General features: G+C 36.0%; 1 protein-coding gene and 1 long non-coding RNA gene across 3 annotated transcripts in view; one reads left to right on the top strand and one right to left on the bottom strand.

The window, feature by feature from the left end:
* Nucleotides 1-21,867, bottom strand: part of LOC100646409 (mannosyl-oligosaccharide 1,2-alpha-mannosidase IA) — a 702,484-nt gene that overhangs the window by 267,465 nt on the left and 413,152 nt on the right. The gene's annotated exons all lie outside the window — the stretch shown is intronic.
* LOC110119253 overlaps nt 1-21,867 on the top strand; it is a 124,996-nt gene that overhangs the window by 2,794 nt on the left and 100,335 nt on the right. The window contains exon 3 of one of the 2 annotated variants that reach the window (XR_007223627.1): nt 53-7,233. The exons of the other annotated variant lie outside the window; for it this stretch is intronic. This is a non-coding gene — a long non-coding RNA (uncharacterized LOC110119253). Of the gene's footprint in view, nt 1-52; nt 7,234-21,867 lie in introns of those variants that run through there. 2 annotated transcript variants of the gene reach the window in all.

The raw sequence follows: 21,867 nt of genomic DNA, 5'->3' as shown, positions 1-21,867 counted from the left end.
AATCAGTCGAGTTCTCTCGCAACGTTAAGCCTGCAGAATCTATCTAATTTAGGGTCATATTGGGAGGCATGCAAGATATACCGATGGCGTGTAGGGGAGATTTGGCCCGAGGATCAAACCACTAATCCTTGCGTAGTAATCGATGATTTCCGCCCCTAAATTGCTCCTTCCTCCATGGGGCCATAGACCAGGATGAACGAAGCTTAAACGGGGGAACCGCGTTGTCGGCGCTTTTGTTCTTCTAAAAGCGGCGGTAGCGACAACGATATAATTATTTTGATTATTATTGGAGACGGTCGTCGAGTTGCCTGTTTATATTGTAATTGCAAAGAGGTGGGTATTAGAGGTTGATTATTGCGTTGATAATTAGTACTTAGGATCAGCGAGATTTTTAGGTAATTATGAGGATATTATGTTATTCCTGAAATATTATTTAAAATATAAATATTGTTTTCAGTTGAAAAGTAAATTCTGCAATTATGAAAATTATTGATAGTGGCTATAGGTTCCGCGTACCGAGTACCGAATATAAATTCCAATACTTGCATCGAAAGTGTTACGTGTATTTAATGATCGGGTACCTACAACAATTCTCTATTTCATCTTAATAATACAAGATATACAAGTGAAGCGATTAGGATAATAGCAAAAAGTGATCATTCCCATCTCAGCACAAGAGACAGTTTGGTAATTCATGTGACATCGCGACTATCTTGAGATATCTAACGCTAATGAAACGCCCTGGGCCAATAGGAAATTGCGCCTTGGTAAACATTAATAAACTTACACACGCGTCACATTTACTGACATATCGAGGTATAGTGGAATGTGTACATAGTTCCTAATTTCAATAGTAACTTGTTTCATTAAGGAAATGTAACAAAAGTTCAGAAATTTGATTCGTCTTATACCATAAAATTTCTGAAGAAAACTTAAGAGCTCGTATAACTTAAAATAAAGAGAATAGAAGTGATGAATATTATCAAATATTATAATTTAAGTAAATATGATATTACAATTAATCGATATTATAGTATTTAGAAAATCATCGCGCAATAAATGTTTCGCTTCCTTAAAACTTGTAAATTCCAATATATGATAAGAGATTTCAATTCCAAATTATTAAAAATGCTCCAGGAAGATTGGAATTTTAGAAAATTGATGTGGTAAGGGACCTTCTGAATTCTTCATTCTGTTCAAAATATTATTTCATTTATGAGTTCTTTTGAGTACAAAAATCAACGAATGTTTCAACTCTATTGTACAATAATACAAAAAACAATTAAACCAATGTTTCGCGTTTCACATTTTTAACAATTGAAGAATATAAATTGTGCTATCTTTTTCACAAGATTATCTATATTTACAATACTTGCAATGGCAGTATAATGTTTTGTATTATCTTACAGTAATCATTAAGTAGAAATACCAAAATTATACCACACTCCTCGAAGGAATTAACTTCATATTTAATTTCAAGAAACTCGTCAGCCATATAATCGTTCGATAAAAAAGCAGATGTGGTAAAGATATCACAATCGAGCGGAACAAATCTGTTTCGTTCGATAACTGATTAATACGCGGCACCACGGGAGCAAACCGGAAATCCTCTTATACAAAGATTACGCTGGGACGAATTTAAGGCGGCAACTAATCACATAATACTTGCCGCGTGGTTTTAAGAAGATTAACGTTCCAAGGATATATGCCGTTCGGCAAATTCTCCTTTATTTATGCTCGCGGTGTTCAAACCACGGTCAGAAACGCAAGCGCGCGAATAATTTTCGGAGGTAACTTTCGTACAAGAGAGTATGGATTCCGGAATGCATATTTTATTCGATAACTTCGTAATACCCGCGATACAACCGGTTGCCGTCCGTAAATCCACTGCTTCCGCCGCTTCCGTCCGAACGAATTTAAAGCAGCAACTAATCGCGTAATACTTGGCTTAGTTTTAAGGAGATTAATGTTTCGAGGTTGCGTGCCCCGTCGTTCCGTTCCTCTGCATTCCTCATATTTTCTTCTGTTCTATCTGTGTCTTGTTTTGTTGTTTGGTACCGAAAAAGATGGATAAGTATTTTTCGTTATATACGGCGGCTCGTGAAAGTATTCAAACACGCGTAAAAACCTTTTACGAATATATTATGTGCGTTATACTAAGCATTTTGAAATTTCGTTAACTCTATGTTGATGGGATTTAGAACAAATATAAAAATGTATATAATGCAAATATATATTTTGCAAAGATCACGAAAGTATTTAAACAGTCAAGTACTTATTACATCGACAAGTTTCAATAGAACCATTCTTAACATTCATTGTATCTTTAAGATGGTCATTCTCGCTGTTCTACGAAATATATGCGTTTGTCATGAATGTCTTGTAACTTCTACATATATTTTCAATTTGGCTTAGAATCTTGTCAACGTCATCATCACGGCCGTATCCCATTACAGTGGCATTGAAAAATGCAACTACACGTCCTGCTTAAATTATACACTATACTTTTGCAGGAACTCATCGATGGATTCTTTCATATTCTATAAAAACTTCTTTCTGAGAAAAATCGTTTTAAACTACCTCTAACCGATGAATCCACTTTAAGTGGTACAAGTTGCAACGTACCCCTTTATCTTCATCATAGCTTTCAAGATGTCAAAACGATCTGCAATATATGTACAAGTTACCTTCCCAGAATGCTTGTTCGGCTTAAAAACTTCCATCAGGGGAATAACAAAAATGTCTCGACATGTACAGCGTGTCTTGGTGAGTTAACAAAGTTTTAAAAGAGATCAGAATTGCCGGGTTGCCTGGCTCTTCGTTACCGCGTCCTTCTTTTTCCCTGCGAGACACACCCTTTCCTTTCCGCTTCCATTAACCCTCTCCACTTTGCCGATCCCTTCGTTGTTTCTCCGTTTCTTCGTTTGCTCGCGCGCGATAAAGGCTCGCGTAATTATACACGGCCACGAATCAATCCGTTCGAAACGTCACAGCCGTACGATTACAGAATAATAACAGTGCCGGCTGTTCGTTATCGCGCCACGGCTGGGTTTAATGCAACCTGCCACGTGAACGAACGAATTCCTGATAAAACGGGGTCGACGTGTTACTTTTGAGGGAACGAACCCATTTATCTTTTCGCGGGACCGACTAGTCCTGAGTATCCAAGAGAACTGCTTTATATCTGACGATGCTTCCGGAATCGCGATCGCGATCTCGATGCTTTATCCGATACGATCTGCTTAAACCTTTGCCCGTGTTGTGCCTCCTGTAGGAAAAACGCCTGACTATGAGACTAGTCATGAACGCTTTGAACGTATTTCACGTAACGAGAACGAGGAAATGCGTAATCTCTGGTAAGTTAGGTTGCTGGATTAGCAGGTGAAAATTATTTCCGGAGACGATACCTGAAACATTTGTATTATAGTGTTTTGAAATGTCACGTAGTATTTTTTAGAAATGACTGTTTCAACGGATGAAAGACGATCTCTGTAGATACATACTCGTGTGTCATATAAAAATGTAATGGTTAACAGAACTTAGTAATATCCAATCTGACATTAATAATACTCAGCGCATAATATTAAAAATACTCTTGCTTTAATTCTTTAACATGTACGTTGCGTTTTGACGATTTACTATTTCATTGAATATTTGTTGTTGTCTTCACATCTGGCAAAGAATATTGTATCGTCATGATAAATACGTATATGGTATCATGACCGAGTAACATTTTTACAGTTTTTTCAAGTAATGATCGATAAAGTGAAGCTAAATGCAAAGATATTTATTTGTATTATTTATTTATAGAAAAATTATATCATATCTGGGTAAAGGAAATAAGATTCCAATTACAGAAACAGTAAAATTTTCTTCAAATTCCTGTACATTTGAAAATTGTATATTTCAAACAGAGAAACCTTCATTTCTTCCAAATTTCATCGAATCATTTAGAATTGTACCCGGATGACGAGCCGCGGGATTCACGGGAGCCCATAAACGATCAATTGCGATCAATTTCAACGGAATTAACTTTCGACTAGACGAGAAAAAAGAATCCATAAATTCCCTTAAGAGGTCTCTGTGAACTTTCCGCTTGAACACACCGTCGAGTCGTCGTTAAGCCATCGAAGTTCGCTGCTCCAGACCAAAAAGCGAGAACCGAGCGAAGGAAGGAACGAAGGAGGAGAAGAACTCGAGAAAACGAATTGCTAAGGTGGACGTCGACGGGGCCAAATCCGATGGGGTCGTTATGGACGTATGGAGTCAGTGCCCCGATGAAACGTGGTGGTAGCCACAAGGTCTTGGGTGTCCTTAGACATGAAATCGCTCGTCGAGAAACGTAGCCTGCAGAAGATCTCTGAATTTTTTGATAAATTGCGAAGAATAACACGAAAAATGTGTCTTTTTCAACGCTACATGTAACAGAATGGTCAAAATGATCAATTCATAATTTTTCATAGAAATTTTATGGATTTCTGACGATACATTTCTTGGGACTTAAATAGTTTTTTTTTTTTTTTTGAAAATGGACAACTAAGGCTTTGAATTAGGTTCACTCGCATTAGATATTTTTCATTTTGATCTCCTCGGTTTGAATTTTATGCTTTAGTCGATAGTTTTAGTGTTACATATCGGTATTATGTTTTCAGAAGTTTCTGAAAGATGGCCTAATCAATCGAAAAATTTTAGGAACATCTCTAGCCTAACGCAGCCTCACGTATACGCTCGAAAAGTTCTGTAGAAACTTTTTTAGAAAACAATATATCGTTATGAAAAAGTTCAGTCCTCAAGAATATCGTTTAAGTAGATCGGTACAATTTCACATCACATTTAGAAAGAGTTAGGAACGTTTCATTTCCGAGAAACTAGTTAACAGAGACCGTCTCATTATCTAAAATGCCTCAAATGACCCGGACTCTTAAGTCCCTTCTAAATTTTCCACCTACAATAGGATAAATTATCACGAGTGCACTCTCATCACGCGAAATGCGTTACTCTTCTGTCTGCTCGTTGAAACAGGAAAAAGTTGGTAACCAGACGCGAAATAAGAAGAAAGATGTACCAGCCTGTACCGCTTTGCTAAATTTCTGCAAAAGTGTCGCTCTCAAAGAATTTCACGAAATTTTCGTGGAGGTATTTTTGAAAGTAAATTACCATTGTGATAATTATCCTGATAAAAAGAACTCTTTACTCGACGGTTTAATAATCCAGGCTTAAGACAGATTAAGCGACGGCAAACCATTAATTTGAATTTATAATCGACGTTTTAATTGGTTGTAAAACGAAGCGCGATATTTTATTTTGGAGGATGTAATAAGTTTTTACCATTTTAAATATTTCCTAAAATTTTCCTCCATATATTTGAAACACTCAAGTAGCAAAATTGAGAATATACACTAGAAACAAAAACTTATACTTCTGTTGATGCGAGCATCTGCATCGTATATCACTCACACGCTATGGATTTTCAGCATACATTTACAAATTTAAAGGAAAAATAAATGGTGAAAAATACATTGGAATAGTGAAATTTATCCCTCTAAAAAGATCGTTCTCTGTTTCTTTGACACTTCATCGTTTATCGTCGCAACTCTTCGATTATCAATTAAAGGAAAAAATGCCTATAATCTCGAGTGTATAGAATATAAATTCGTAGGAAATAATGTGAGTTACCAAAAAGAAGCTGAGTGACAATCAGAGAACGCGATCGAAGAAATATCGATCGAACGGAAAGACAAACACTGAGGTCGATTATGAGAAAGTTCAAAGAGCAGGAGAAGAAAAGTTTAATGCAGAAAAGCAGCAAGTGGGTCAAAGTGGCGAATGGAGACAGAGAAAAGAAAAGGCAAAGAGATAAAACGGGCAGGCAGAAGAAGCTGAAGAAGAAACGAATGAACAACAGAGAAGCAGAAAAACCGGGTAAAAGGACGATCGTGAGTGGAATAAAAAGGTATCGTCAAAAAAGAAGGAACGTCTGGCAGGGTAATGGAGAAAGGAAGCGGTAGAAGAAAAAAGAATAATGAAGTTTCAACTTTGAAGAAAAGAAAAAATGGCAGGAGTCATGGGGTGCTACATGCACGGGGATAAATCGACTGTGTACCGATTTCACAACGTGCAGTTATTTCGCAAAAGAAGAGAGACAAAAGCTGAAACAACCATTACACGGACGTTATTGCACTGAATGGTTCGTTTTCGTGCTGGAGAGGATGGACGGTAATCGAAACATCGTTGGTCACTGTTTTTTTGTTTTTTATCTTTCTTTTCTATTCGACCGGTCCTGTATTCGCAAGAATCACCTGTTTGTTTAACACTTTTTCATCTTCTTTTTTAATTCCCAATTCCTCTTTTTTATTTATATGTAATTTATTTCAGTCTATCTTTTGTCTATCTTTTCTATCTTTTTGTTGGCCGCATTTAGGTCGTCCCAGGACGAATTCGTTTCGAAAGGTTCACTAGATGCGTTCGATCGACCCGCGGGGACTGATGTACGCGAATCGATGATAGCGATGATGACCCAGTGTTTTTAATAAAGTTCCGGATAGATGCACCTGTCAGATCGCTATGAATCAAAGGGATCTATTCTTTTAGCGTACTGACAGCAACTGATGGAAAAGCATGTGTTTTTTGTTTTTCGACCACTGATCAACGGAAAAAATGGAAATTAAATTGTGTATCTTAACGCGTATCTCCTATCGAGTATATAAAGTAGAATGATATAAGCCACATAAAATAATAATCATTTATTTATTTTTTTATGTCCTGGCAACAAATAAAAATACATTGTAAAAGTTAAAAATCCATCAAATTCAATAAACATCACCCATTCTTACACAATTTGCTAAAAACAATTTGCACTCTTGCCAAAAGCACTCTACCGAGCACGATTTTATCGAAACTCCATATGGACGAAACAGAGGAAAAATAACTCAGAAAGTTCAGAACGGATCACCATTCGTCTAAATAAAAATTACATATAGCAGAAAAGATATAAACTATCCAAAAATTATCACCACTTATGTAATCAATTATTACGTACGAACTATATATATATATTTAAACATTGTTCTCACATTTGCTACAAACAATTTGCACAACTCTAGAAACACTTCATCGGGCGCGGTTTTACCGAAACCTCTTCATACCAAGGAAACAGAGGAAAAACAGTCCACGTAAAAAGGAAAAAAAAGACCACAAAGGACAAGTGACAAGTGTTTACTGGGAGTTGGTCTTTTATTCCGTTTGGAAAGCGTTTCGCTGACTCGCGAAACTGTTTGTCCTGGCGTTCGGCGAAATATCTCGAGTTGAAGACGCAAAGAAAGAAACAATCTCGATCGGTGTTTTGAGAACGCCGAAAGCAGCATACCGCGAGAGAATTCTCTCTCTCTCTCTCTCTCTCTTTCTCTCTTCCTCTCTCTCCATCTGTCGTCAGAAAAAACATCCCTCGATTTGCCTGTTCGCGGCCTCTCTTTCTTTTTTTTTTTTTGCTAACCGTGCAAACAATGGGGACGTACGCGTGTGATAAGCTCAAACAGAGGGAACTCGAGTCAGCGTACGAGCTACTTTCGTTTACGTTGTTTCGATGGGACTTACGGTCGGGGTTCGGCTTTTGCCACGTGCCTCCAGAACCGGTTCCACTCCTTTCGAGGGAATCTCGTTCTTCACGAGGTTGGAGGTCCTTCTTTCGCGGCTCTCCGTTGAAAAAATACTCGAGTGTATCCCGTTTCCGAGCAAACCACCCCTCGATTCGATCTTTCGTCGCTTCTCGACCGGCCTCCTTTTCTCTGCCAGGCGAGACAATCCGAAGAGGGTTGTTAAACATCGTTCGTCTATTTGGCGGACGAATGTTTTCTCAGATTTTTTAGAGGTATACGCACGGTTTGTAGAGCTTGTTTGATGTTTGGTCATTCGTTGGACCGATGAGATTCTTAGCGAAAGAAAGGATCAAACGCGGCCGTCGAGTGGGATTTGTGCGTATGTTTGACAGTCATATGTTGTTCTCAAACTCTGGGATGTTCCTTCCTCGGTAAATACTTTATGTGTGGTGTATGGTAATTGTTGGATGATTTAAGAAATTGACGAAGAATTTAACGAAGAAAAATATATATGATGACAGTGTCTTAGTAGAACGCTAATAACATTTCAAAGAGTTTTATGCAACGCATATTTATAAAAATTTTCTACAGCTTGATGTTCTATTCTCGAATTCTGTATGGATTACTTGTAGATTTTTTAAGGGTTTCTTTTCATAAATTTATGTTAATAAACAGTATATCTTTGCAGCAAACTCATTGCCAGAGTTTAAATTTCTTATCATGAATCCGACAATTTCTTTGTATTTCGTTCCACGGTTTATTTGTATTGTAAATTATGGTAATGAAGCATGAAACATACATTGTCCTGTATTCATCAGAACGGGATAATGAACGTAATTAATAGACATGTTCGACGAAGACACTATCAACGGCGAAAGCAATTTACCATGTTTCTGGAAATAAAGCGCCGTATCCCGTTATAAATATTCCATTCAAGATGAGATCATTGCATCGTATGAAAGCGTTTGTAATAATTACTGCATAATTTCCATTCATTTGAAATTAATAAATATTAAACAACGCGGTAGAGAAAGGAATGAACAAATTTTAATAAACGAAGCACAATTAAGGTAGAAAGATCAATGTTTAAATATAATGTAATCACGTCGTCCTTTTATATTAAAAAATGAATAAAGTATCCTTGTTCACGTTAATTCTTTATATTACAGTCTTTTAATATTTTAATTTCTTTTTAATAAGAAACGTTATGTGGTTTCAATAGCTTTAAATAATATTCACTTGAGGACTGAAATTTTACATCGTACATTGTTCATCAAATATTGAAAACGAAATCGAATATTGATATTGTTCATAAATATCCTAACAATATTTAAATTCGCTCAAAGTTTAGACTATAACTGAACGATAAATTAATAACCAGATGCAGCACGTGCTATCTTTTCATATAATCGACAGATTATAAATTTACATTGTCTGTTAGGAGACATAGAGATTATATATTTTATCATTTACTATAGTACTACAAACATTCATTTTTGTAATTTTAATACAGACAAATTTTCGTAAAACTCTATCAGTCGAAAGATTAACATCATTATTCGAATCACCGAAAAATTAAGAAGAAAATATGTTAACCAAAAATTCTGTTACATCAGAAAGCTCTGTCACTTAATCAAAAATCAATTGACATCTATGTCACTAATTTCGAATTAATAACAAGTATACTAGGAGATTCAGTATTGGTACAACTTGAAAAATGATCGCAGGTTTTCGATTTACAAAATCCACTGTGGTTTCCGCAAGATTAGAAGCTATTGTTAGATCTTCACATAACCATAGATTGGTAATCCAATATGAAAATCAGATGACAAAAATAGATAATAAAACAGGTAGTATGGCGTTGAAAAGGGAAGGAAGAAATGGAAGGCTTGCTTCTTTATTCACCGAGGAATCTATCATCCTCAGGTGAATAGCACCTGTGGGGTAGTCGATGTAATTTCACCTCGATCGCAATAGATCATCCCGCGATAAAGAGTCAGCTCGCACGTGAAACGAAGAAATAATTTCTTACGGGGCACAGACTCGCATCGTGCACGCGACCACTGATATCCCCATGAATCGCGTGCCAGTGCCATTATTTTATTATTGGACTCCCTTTATCCATCGATCTTTTTATGTACCGTGGAAACCGGATACTATTGTTGTACGGCACATCGTCGATTAAATGTGAACGCTTCTACCCTTCTGCGATATTCCAATTACATTTACGATTGTTTTTTTACGAAAGCCCAATGAATTTGTACATTAAGAAATTTTGATCGATCAGTGATATAATACAGTATCGTATAAAAATATCTAGACATTTGCTTACTTTTTATAGAACATATTCTATATTTTAAAATTGTGAACAAATCGAATTTCAATTATTTTGTTTCTCTTCGTGGTCATCATAGCTGTATATAATAGGTTTTATTGCATAATTATATTCTTAATTTGGTAAATGGTTGCACCTTTAAAGACAATTTTTTCAAATATCTCAAGATCAAAGAGTTTTCACTATACGAGTTCAGTATTATACGATAAATGTAATAAATCGTATTTTATAGTTCCAAGCTTCTATCACTTACAATTCAAAGTAAATGTCTGAATATCCATTTATATTGGAATATTCTTGAAAATCTGGTATAAACACATTCGTGGGATGTCAAAGCTATAAATATCCATTAATGATAAATAAATTTTTCATTCTTTTACACGATCAGTAACATGATCATAAAGTCTGCGTACGCCAGCAAATTACCCGCGGCGCTGGTTATTACCCTAAATTGAATATACAAAAGCAGCTGCCGCCGTGCAGCGCCGGCAGGAAGTAGCTACCCCTCAAGTGTACTTTGCTCCGCTTCATACATGATATTGGAATCTCTCCGACAGAATCTCGTTTGCCCGAGTCTCGTTTACCGAGACTCTCATTAAACATTCGCATAAATCTGCTGCTTTCCAGCCAGGATCGTGAGTTTTCTTTCCACGCCACGTCTCGCGTCGCGATACGTCTTTCTTGTACCTTCTGTACGTTTTTTCAGCGATCGATACATGAAACAGAAGCGTTAGTAATTTTACGGAGTTGTGGTCTTTGTTGAAATCGCTAAATCAATTTCATTTTATATATTTGATATATCTTGAGCTTGTATTTTAAAGATACTGATACTGAAGATACTGATTTTATTTTAATGGCAAGTTTGATAAAATATTAAGTCGACTAAAATAAATTCATTCGCATTTCCTCAGACGAGCACATAAAGCGTGGTTATTTTTGTGTAAAATCGAGTTACGCATATAATCGAGGAATAACATATTTATCCCATTCTTTTTATAAATATATGTCTTTCGTAAGAAAACATTCTTTGAATGTTAGCACATTCTTTGTAACTAGCACTAGAGCTAGTTGTTAGCACTAGAACATTCTTTATAACATATACACTAGTGAAAGACAAATGAACTCGTCATTCATCTAATTGACTTTTGTGGAAAAGGTACGATGTCCTGTGTATTAATGATGATTTGTTGAATCGATAGATTTTTATATACATTGTAGTGTTTTAGTGATTGTAACTTTGACTTTATTTTAATGAAAGAATTTTAAAGAAATAATTGATTCTTGTGAAAAGATTGTGACGACTTTTGTAGTGACTTTGTTTTGTGGAATTTATGGATTTTTAATTATTCTTAATGGATTTCTATTGATTAAGAATGTTATAAGGGAATATCGAAATTTCGCAGTGACATATTTGAATAATACTAAACAGGTTTGGGAGAGAGAGAGAGAGAGAGAGAGAGAGAGAGAGAGAGAGAGATATGGTTGCACGAGTGTTAATACGTGCAGAAGTTTCTTTTATAGATCGAGTTTAATATTGTGCTTTTATGAGAGAATCGTTTAATTTATATACCTCTTTGAAAAAAGTTTTGGCGTAAATATGAATTTTTCATAAAGGGCGCGCGAACGAAGTTTAATTTTGAAATATACCATTAGCGTGCGAATCGGTGGGGCTTAATTTATTAGCACACATATTGCTAGTTTTATTAAAACATGCAGATGCTGTGAGGTAATTGAAAATTTTTGCTACCTCCGCCCGTGTAGGTACGCGTGTAAACAAATTTTTTTCAGTTTCAAAAAAGGAAAAAGTTTGGTTAAAATAATACGAATAAACAAAATATACATTTAATCTGCTATTTAAAGTGCGTTTAACGATTAACGTTTGATCCTACGGCCAAATAATATGATATATAATCGTTATGGTTAAGCCGACAGCTTAAAAACTAAATTAATAAATACGCTCGTAAATTTGATTTCCGCATGAAAAATCGATAACGCACAGAAATAAATGATAGAAGCAACGTAGTAAGAAGCATCGCGCAGAACATAACTAGAAAGCGTTAATTTTTCAAGAAATCGGTTTGATATCATGATTCGGATGGAATCGATCGGTTTAACTTCTAAATAATTCGTATATTACCAAACCAACATCGTTAAATTTGTTGATCAATCAAACAGAAACTACGAAACCATCTTTCTCGTCGTATGTCGATGAAAAACGACAAAATATTCCAACTGAAACTTCGATCTTTTCTCAGAGTCCGTAATTTTTTCGTCGCTTAGTGAATTTACGTTAAACAAGTGTCCCCGCAAAGAGTTGGTTTCGTCAAGATTTTCGTAGGTTGGGTGACGCGTAGAAGCGGCGTTTTCGCAGCTACCATTAACCAGCGAAAATTGCACCCCAGGACGCACGGTAGCCGGGTAATTAAGTAATTAACGATCTTGATGCGCCAGGTGCTGTCTTTAGGCGGCGAACAGCGACTAGTTTTACGCTCGGCGAGCGGCGATTTCTAATGTAAACGAGAGCAACGCTAATTGGAAGCTTCGTAACACGTGCCAAGCTACATCCGAGAAGTGTCATTACGGAATTGCTGAAGTCGCAAGCCAGTCCCCCGATAGTCCGCCACTTAGAATCCTGGAGAATTCCCCAAGCCCATTACTACTGTTTGCTCAGTAAAATTACAGAAACTTATTCTTGTTCTCCAGCGTTTCCTTACTTACTTCTTCCACTTCTCCCATCCTTGCCATCCCCTGTTCCACCGTCGGTATTTCATCCTCGTTCCAAGATTTACCTTCACCTTCAATTCTTTACGAGTTTGTTCTCTCTATCTTTCTTTTCCTCCTTTTCTCGTCTATTCAACTTTCTTTCCTTTTGCGTTGTTTGTTTTTGTAACGATTTAATTTCTCTTGGTTTTGTTCTATCGTCCGCTTTCCTCGGTCTGTATCTGGCCCAATTCGTTTATTCCATCGATATAGCAACATGCCAATTAAGTGTTCGCTAAAAGTTTCGAAATCGACGATAACGAGGAGGAAAATTAGAGAGGACACAGCGATCTTGTAATAAGCAGACAAGGGGATTCTTTTTCGTGCAATTAGGGTTGCGACGATGGGCGTAACGGGGCGCTTGGGCTATTAAGAGTTGACTGGTGACGAGATCCTTCGAAATTTAATAGATTTAGCCGAGACAGGGATAGAGTTGGTTTTTAGAAAGACGAAGTTTGTCTTTCTTTCCCATTAGAGAAAAAATCATCCGAGATTAGATATCTTTACTTTTAAATAATCTCTTTGCTTTTCATTGATAAAGATTAATGATGGGCCTCGTAAAGAAGTAATACAAGTAAATTTTCTTGTTTCTTTTTCATAGAAATTCTTTGTATTGCAACGAAAGGATCTTTGATCGAGAATCGTTAATTCGATTAGAACTTGAATAATAAATTGACAGAGTGAACGTGGCCGCGTGTTCGAAACTTGCTTTACGTTTCGTACGAATGGCTGTTTAAAATTCGAAACGGGGACATGAAAAGTTGACTTTACGCAAACTCGGTGTCGATAATTAGATGTACACACGAATTCAGGAATCAGCTGATTGCGAGGTAAAATTCCAGGTCAGACCTCGTTTTCCGTACGATGACAAAATTTTCGACATAAACGTGGAAACTCGATACTTGTCGCTATATTTCTCTCTTCTGACGACACCGGTTCGAATAACGTATTTAGCAGACAAATTCCATCTCCAACCTAGTTATAACATAAGAGAGTTGGATCTTTTAATTAGGAAACGCTGCAAGTGGAGAATATTAATTAATTTTCAAGAACCACTTTATAAATCGGTTACATTGTGAATGCTGAAATTATTGGATGGTTAACAGCTCTTATTAATTTGTATAAATATTAAAGGAGAGATATTTGCTCGAAGGCAATTTCTGGATTTACAGCAATGAAAACATACTGAGAAAATCGTAATAAGTAAATGAAGATATAAGATGAAGATTTTTGTTTAAATAGTACTATATAAAAGCTCTTGTCGTTAGACACTTCACAGATGCGATACTATTTTAGAAAAAACAGTATTTTAGTATTACTTTCATCAAATGAGAAAAGAGTAAATAAAGTCCCGTTTGAAGAAATCTGTAAAGAAATTGACACGTTTGGAAACGTGTTGTCAAGCTCGTATACAAATGTCCGTGGATTTTAAGGAGCTTCTTGCCACGGAGGAGATGCGATCGATAAACGAAGAAGTCGTCGTCGATTTTCTTATCCGAAGAAGCAATCACGATCGAATACCAAATGGCGAACAAAGCAGTGGGATTATTCCGCCATTTCTGGCCCGTGAGCCCTAATTGTGGTTCCCATGCTGCTCGAAAACATACCGCCGAGTCATCGGGAATGAGTTTCGTCCGGCGGAAGGAATCCGACGCGCATGGCTACGTACAGAACGAACCGAGACGATCGGATCGGCCCTCAACGAGGCCCTTGTCAGAAGATTAATCGTCCTCCGGACCAGAAGATACGACCCGAGTTTTCATTAAATTCTTCATTAAATTCTCCATTAAATTTTTCATTAAATTCGTGGGGCAACCATTATTCTCGTTACGGCTTTGTCTTAGTATGTACATCGCGAACGTTGCTTCCGCTTGGTATAGTCATTCTTGATTTAAATTGATTTGTTCCTTTCTTAGATAAATGCACGAATTTTATTATTATTTTACTGTTATAAAAATCGAAATATATTACTGGTTATAGATATTTATCTATAGTTAGTTTTCGTTTTTAATCTAAGGACATGGAAAGTTATTAGAGAGAAAGAAAAGGAAAATAGGAAACGATATGATGGAAATCAAATGTGAATATTATATATATAAGACTCCTGTAAAAAATTAATTTATCTAATTTATCTAAAGGACATTAATTTCTATTACAAAATCTTCATCCTTGTCGAAAGTCTTCATTGTAGAAGAAAATCACTAGAAAAAAGGATTAGCAGCTTTGTTACGAACGAACTAATAGCAAATACGATATAAAATTTAATTTCAAATAAAAGAAACGAAAGAAGCGATTCGTAGATTTTTAATGAGATATTTGTTTCATGTTAGCGCATTATAATGATACATAAATATATGTCCGCTTCTATTTATATTTATAAGCAATATACAACATTTGCAAAGGTTAATAACCAATTTTGATAAATAATTCATCATCATAGAGACCATAAATCTGTCTCAAACATGAATTTTAAAGATTTTAATTTGCGATTGTTCCGTTTCGTTCCTCATTATCTTGATAAATAACTTTTACGCTCGAAAACAGAAAATTGCAACAAAATTGCATGAGTTGTTTTGCTGTTTAATATGCCAATCTGTTCATTCGATATGAAACGCAAATAGTTAATTAAAAGCTTGTAAAGCGCCATTCAAAAATAAATACGTAATAAACCAAGAAATGTCACATTCAATAAACGCGTTGCTATCGTAGCAAGATATTTTTCTCTATGGAAATGTACTTTCAAATTACCTGGCACACAAACCTCTAATTATATCTTCACCTAAAACATCCAATTTATTTCCATAAATGAAATCGCAATTTACTAATCACTAGACTGTGAATTTTTATGCAATTATGTATGTGAAATTTAAAGTTGCAAACGTGGTCAGAACGTATACAGCATAGAAAATTATATCAAGTATCAAAAATGGTATTCGTTATAGTCTTTGATAAATAAAACGAATTTCGATTTTCGATATTATATTTCTTTAATGGCGTCCATAAAAATGTATGTCCACGGTCTAATAATATCCAACGACGCAGAAATAAAAAAAATTGCATACTAAGAATTCTGAAGATAAAAGAAACAAAGATGAAGCGATGATTAAAGAAAATAGCTTTGAATCAATTTTTATCATCGGAGGAATGGTTCGTAAGGAATTCACGAGATTCATTAGGGGTAGCATTTGTCAGTGTAGGTGGTTCTCTTCATTGAAAGTCAGAGCATGCGACGTGGAAAATAAAGCCGGCTGTGACGTAAAACTCGGGACTTTCGAACACGTTTTTTACCGCCCTCCGTACTCTCCTTCCGCCGTTACGAGCTCCGCGCGGATTCCGCGATGAATTTTCACTTCCGGCCCCCGCGGAGGCCGGTTCAAAGGTCGCGCGTCTGCTCTCTACCCGATTTCGTCGACTCTGTTCTCTGTCGTTCCACCGGGAGAAGAGTCGTCGCTCTGCCACTTGTTGCTATCCTTCGAGCCGTCCACACGACGTCTAACCCTTCTTTCTCTCTTTCATCCCTCTCTTTGTCTTTTCCGGCTGTTCTGCTTCGCTTCCGTCTTTCATTTCTTCTTCCCTCTGCCCCTCCCTCTTTTTTTACTTCTCTTTCTTTTATTTCGATTTCTTTGTTGAGCAGGAGTCGGTATTTTCTTTACCTTTTATCAGTCTTTTTTATCTTTTATTATTCTTTTCGTCGATTCTTTTTTTATATTTGGCTTAGGAGGATGGTTTTCGTTTGTCTCGGCTTTTTCCTCGCTTCGATTGTTTTGTTTCCGAGGATGGAACGTGGATATTTTTATTGTACCACTGGGTCGCTCTGGTTTCGATGTCCATAGTTTATTTTGGTTTGGCTTTTATGACGTTCGAAATGTTTTATGGATAGACCAGTATTTTTTGGGATATAGTAACATGTAGAGTAGAGAAAAAGAGAGAGAAAGGGAATGAGAGGAAGAATTTGTTTCTTTCAACTAAATATTCTATAATTCCAGCTTGATTCCTTTTTATTATTATTTACTATAATCGCTTTATTACATTATATCAATGCCCAGAAATAGATTAAACAATATGACTAAAGTTTTATACATTTCAAACGAATGCACCTCTTCTATTATACTTCATCTCTGTACTACATACTATACATAAAAGCTGTGTAGGAATTCCTTGCCATTGTTAGCACATACAAATTATTATTAGAATAATGAACCCTATGTTGATTGTATTATTAGTAAAAAATTGCACGTGTTTTAGACTTAAGTTATTGGAGCAGCAATCAATATTTTTTTGCAATCGCCAATGAATTGATCTTTCCCTAGATAAAAATATTTTACATAAAAATAAGCTGTTAATATGAGCTAACCAATAAATTTCAGAATGAAGATTAACGAAACGAGAACGATTATTAAAAGCAAAAAAGGTTCAACTAAGCCTTAAAAAGCTTTAAGACAATAATTTTAAGTTAATAGAATTTGTGAAATTTATTGAGGGTGTATCTCTTAAACACGTGCAAGCGTATAATAATAAATAATCGTTTAATAAATACTAAATAAACAGAACACACGAATCCCCTTCGGAAAGAGGAAAAAACTATGTTAACCTGTTGCTTGAACGTTGGATTCGCAGTGGAACTCACCCCTTCGATAGCGTCCCCGTACTTCCGTGAGAAATCGAGGGGGAACGTGGAGAATTATCAATCCACGACGTTCTGCGCACGATTACGACCAGCATCAGTCCTTGTTTAATGATCCTTGATGAATGGTATTTCTGCCGCTCATTGAGTACTCGAGCAGATATTCCTCTAGAGAATTGGATATTGGAAATCGACGGGGTAGGTACTTGGTTCTGGCGAATCGAAGATTCGCCTGATGAATAAACACGCGATATTCTTTGAATTATATTATGGCAGCGCGGCTATGTTGCTCTTCCACCCTCAAGAAAATTATTTTCCCTTTTTGCGATTGGTTTTTCAAACCAATTTCGTTTAACGAGAAAAATCCAATTGCTCTGTTTTTAATTATCCTCGTTTCGATCATTTTCCTTTTGTAATTTATTCTTCGTTTTATATTAGGGATTTTACACAAGATATTTTTGTCCGTAGAAAGGTTAATCCGTTGATGATTAAATGTTTACATTATAAAAATACACGTGAAGTAAAATAGTATACGTAGAAGAGAAAAGGATATGCTTTTAATTAAATTCATTTATGCTGTTCATTTAATATATTACGAGTACAATTTCTCTCTTGATATTAATATTCATTGTAGTATCCTAAAATTTTTATTTAAATCTTTTCTCTTTACACGTGATTAAAATACTCCAACTTCTAACATTTCCAGCATCTTAATTTAGAAGAAATTTCTAATATTCTATTATTTTTGCTACGAAATTCTGCTGTTAATTCAACGCACAAAGATCCTAATCTGTTAAACGCAGCGTAAAAATTGATGAGTACATCAGTTTTGCCTGAAAATATAAATATCGTACAATTTACATATCGTGCAACATATATAAGACAGGGGACCTTCGAATAAAGAAATAATTATTAAAAAAAAAAAAAATTGCATAATTCGAACGATAAATCAAAACTCGCCTATCGCTATTAACGTGTTTTCAAGGAAAAAATTCAGCGTGAAATAGGAACGCTCCTACATTCTATACTTCTTTCTCCTGTTTAGAAAACCGCAGTTGGATCGAAAATTGCCTAAGGAATGTAACGACGTTAATCTCGCTCTAGCAAAATTTGTTACCAGCCAGCAATTGCCGTTCCTAAAACGAGCCGACTAAAACCTCGAGACAATGCTTAAAAACAGTGAAAATTGCTGCGAATTACGCGAATTACACGATATATATACCGGGCACGTATATAAAACAGACAGTAAAGGAGGAAGACAAGGTGACAAAAAATGAAACACAGCCGGGGAAAATGTTAGCGGTCACCAGTACGAAATGGAAGCAAAGCCACGCGTCGACGAGGAGAGTGGCGGCTTTCGCGTCTAACGATATTGCTGGCGCACCGAAATCGATGGTGAAGCAATTTGCCGGCCGTTTACACGACATATTAATGCAATTTGCATGGGTCCGTGGTTCCGGCGGCTGTTCCACACGCGAGTCGATTCAGCCGATTTTGCGTTGGCTCTCGCCGGATTTTATCGTCTCGTCGTACCTGCATCGAGGGAGAGAGAGAGAGAGAGAGAGAGAGGACGCGGAGGCTTGGGTACGCGCGAATGTTGCCCGCTCGATTATGTCCTTGGTCAGACGAGTCGAATCATGCGGCAGCGCTATGAAGTTTATGCGCGAAATCGATTCGCTAGGACCAACGATTTCTCGTTATCGCCGATGCAACTGGAGCGCTCGGAATTCTCAGCGGTAAGAAAGAGAAAATATGAAAATTATAGTACCGATCGGGATGTATTGCTTCTTCTCGCGTGGACAATTAAGTTTTAGCGACTTGTTCTCAGTAGCTGGTTTAGTATGCAATTTCTACTAATTGCGAGAGATGGGGAAGTTTTAGTGTTCCTTACGATTTCTGTTATTTTAGTTGCGTGATATAGGAGGATGCTTGCGGTTGTGTGTTTAACTGTTTATTGATTATTGGTGTTCTTATTGCGTATATTAGTACCAAACGCGATAGTTAAACTCGAATGGGCGAGGATCAGTACAATTTCTCACAATCAACATTTCTTGCAAGCGACTGGGATGTTCAAAATGGAGACTCAAATCGTTCCGGAAATACAATTCAATATGGCAACGTATTCTAACAAGACAATAAAAGTATAGAATTTATTGGGCCAAAATTTGTTCATCCGTCGGTCGAATCTATTGACAGAAAAATAGAACACCAGTCGTTTCAGCTCCCAAAGAATCCGATTAAACGATCAGGTGCGATTAAACCACGATAGAAAAAACAGACAGGCCACGTTTGACGGAGATGGATCCCATTCATTCAAATACTTGACGTTTCTGTAAGCTTGGCCTGTTCCTCTTTGAATATTCTCGAAAAAACCCACGTAAATTTTTATATCGACGTTTGTTTCATATGGAAGGAGTTACCTACTATGAATTGTTAATTATTACTAACTTAAATCGATTCAGTTAGGAGAATTAATTATGTTCAATCGTTTGATATTAGAGCATCCCGTTTTTATATGATATAAAAATATGATAAATATCGTATATACCAATTACATTTCGAATGATTACTATACTTGTTACAAGCGTAAGAAATATCTTAGCAGAAAGATTTGAAATATTTACAAAACTCGATAAATTCCAAAAATTTCCTCCATCCTGATACCCTTTGGAATGAAATTTCTTCGATCTTCGAACAGTCGAACAGTAGAAAATTAAGATATGAGAAATATAATAGACACCAATTACAATAAACAATTTCAAGTATAAACAATATTTATGAAATAGTAAAATTCTACAGATTCGTGAAACTTAAAAAACCTAGAAAGTTTCTTCGATTGTAACAACACTTTGCTTTTAGTAACAAGCAGTTAGAAAACCAACTATCGTTCCTACTCATAGTTGTCGTAAGATTAGCTTCAACCGTTGTTTTAAGTTAATCGTTCATGCGATCGCGTGGAACGGTTTCATAAGGCCACAAGGCGAATCGTAATTAACAGATTACAAGTTCTTAACGAGTGAAAGTCACTCTCGCGGTTGTTCGTCTATAACGCAATTTACAAATGAGATCACAGGTTCAAAATAGAATTGTTCTCATGGAGTGAACCTCGTGAAATGTTTCGATGTAGAACACCGCGGTTAGATTTTACGAGCGAAAGGAACCGGCAACCAAAGTTTCGAATCCAAAGCAACGAAATTGTTACGATCTTGAAGGTATGCATTCTGATAACGCTTGGCTCGTATGTGTGGCGTGTTTTTTACGATTATTGTAAATTGGCTTTCTGGCTTTTCGGCGGGAAATTGACTTCGAACATTGTTTCTTTTTTTTTCCTTTTTTTTTTTCAGGATCGTGTAATTCTCTGGAATTCTTATACGAATATCAAGAAATAGCTTTGACGTACTATCATAATAAATTTTAAGTATTTTCTAATAATATTTCATCCAATATGTTTAAAAAATATTAGCTTGTCTAATATTTCAAATACCGACAGAAAAACAAACTCTTTAATCTGGTTTGAATGCCAAAAAGAGATATTAATTAATAATTTTGTGATGCTAATATTAATAATGGCAGTGATTAACATTAAAATTACTCAAGAAGCTTAGAATTTATCAATAATAAAATATTTTTATGACACATGAATAGTCAAGATATTGTTAAAATTTTGAAGATGGAAGTATTAAAATTTAAAGTAATTAAAATCGAAATATACAGTCGTCGCGATCGCGCCAAGGAAAATATTATAATTTAATGGACGATCGGGGGAAATTATTATATTAGAAGGATGCTTACATTTCCTTATGTTTCTGTCATTTATACCAGAACATTCGAGCCGGTGATTGTAAGAATTTTCGATTATAATAGCATTCTGGGTGTGCTTTTGCGAGGCTTCGCGCACAGCCAGAAGACTAAAAGACGTGTTTCGCGGCTGAAAACTCTCATTAAAAACACACTCGAACTCGTGAGAGCGGAAAAGGCACAGGACGTCATTAAGCGGGTTTAAAAGCGTACAAAGTTGCACTTTCGTTAAGGGAATCGAGTTAATGATCGCGCATTTTCGTGTTTGTCGAGCTAGCAGCGCGAATTACGACTAATAGCGGGCGAATAAGTAGCGCGATTTGCTGCGATAAAATTTCGACGATCAACGACATCTCGATGACATTCGAAAAATCAGCCTAGTGAAAAGATTGCTCGCGTTAACGTTTCGCGAGAAACTTTGACCTTGATACGTAATTCGACTTGAAAAATACGTAGATAATTGTAAATCTTAATTTGACTTATGATTAAAAAATTACAAAGTCTGAAGATAAAGAGTTTGTCAAATAACAAAGTAACTCTACATGGTTTGAAAAATTATGAATATTACTTTTTAATTTTGAACATTTTGAAGAGTAAGTTTAATTCTCATTGTGATATTCCATTGTACGCAGTTACAGGGATTATAAAGGGTGAAATCGCAGCAATTTCGTTTGTTCTTAAGTTGGTAATTGAAACACATCTTGTCCAATATAAAGTAAGCTCTGGATACTTTTGTGTGGTATATACAGGGTGCT

The sequence above is a fragment of the Bombus terrestris genome, chromosome 4 (assembly GCF_910591885.1).
Source record: "Bombus terrestris chromosome 4, iyBomTerr1.2, whole genome shotgun sequence".
Classification (NCBI taxonomy): domain Eukaryota; kingdom Metazoa; phylum Arthropoda; class Insecta; order Hymenoptera; family Apidae; genus Bombus; species Bombus terrestris.
The sequence above is the reverse complement of the archived record's forward strand: the minus strand, read 5'-3'. Positions and strand labels throughout refer to the sequence as shown.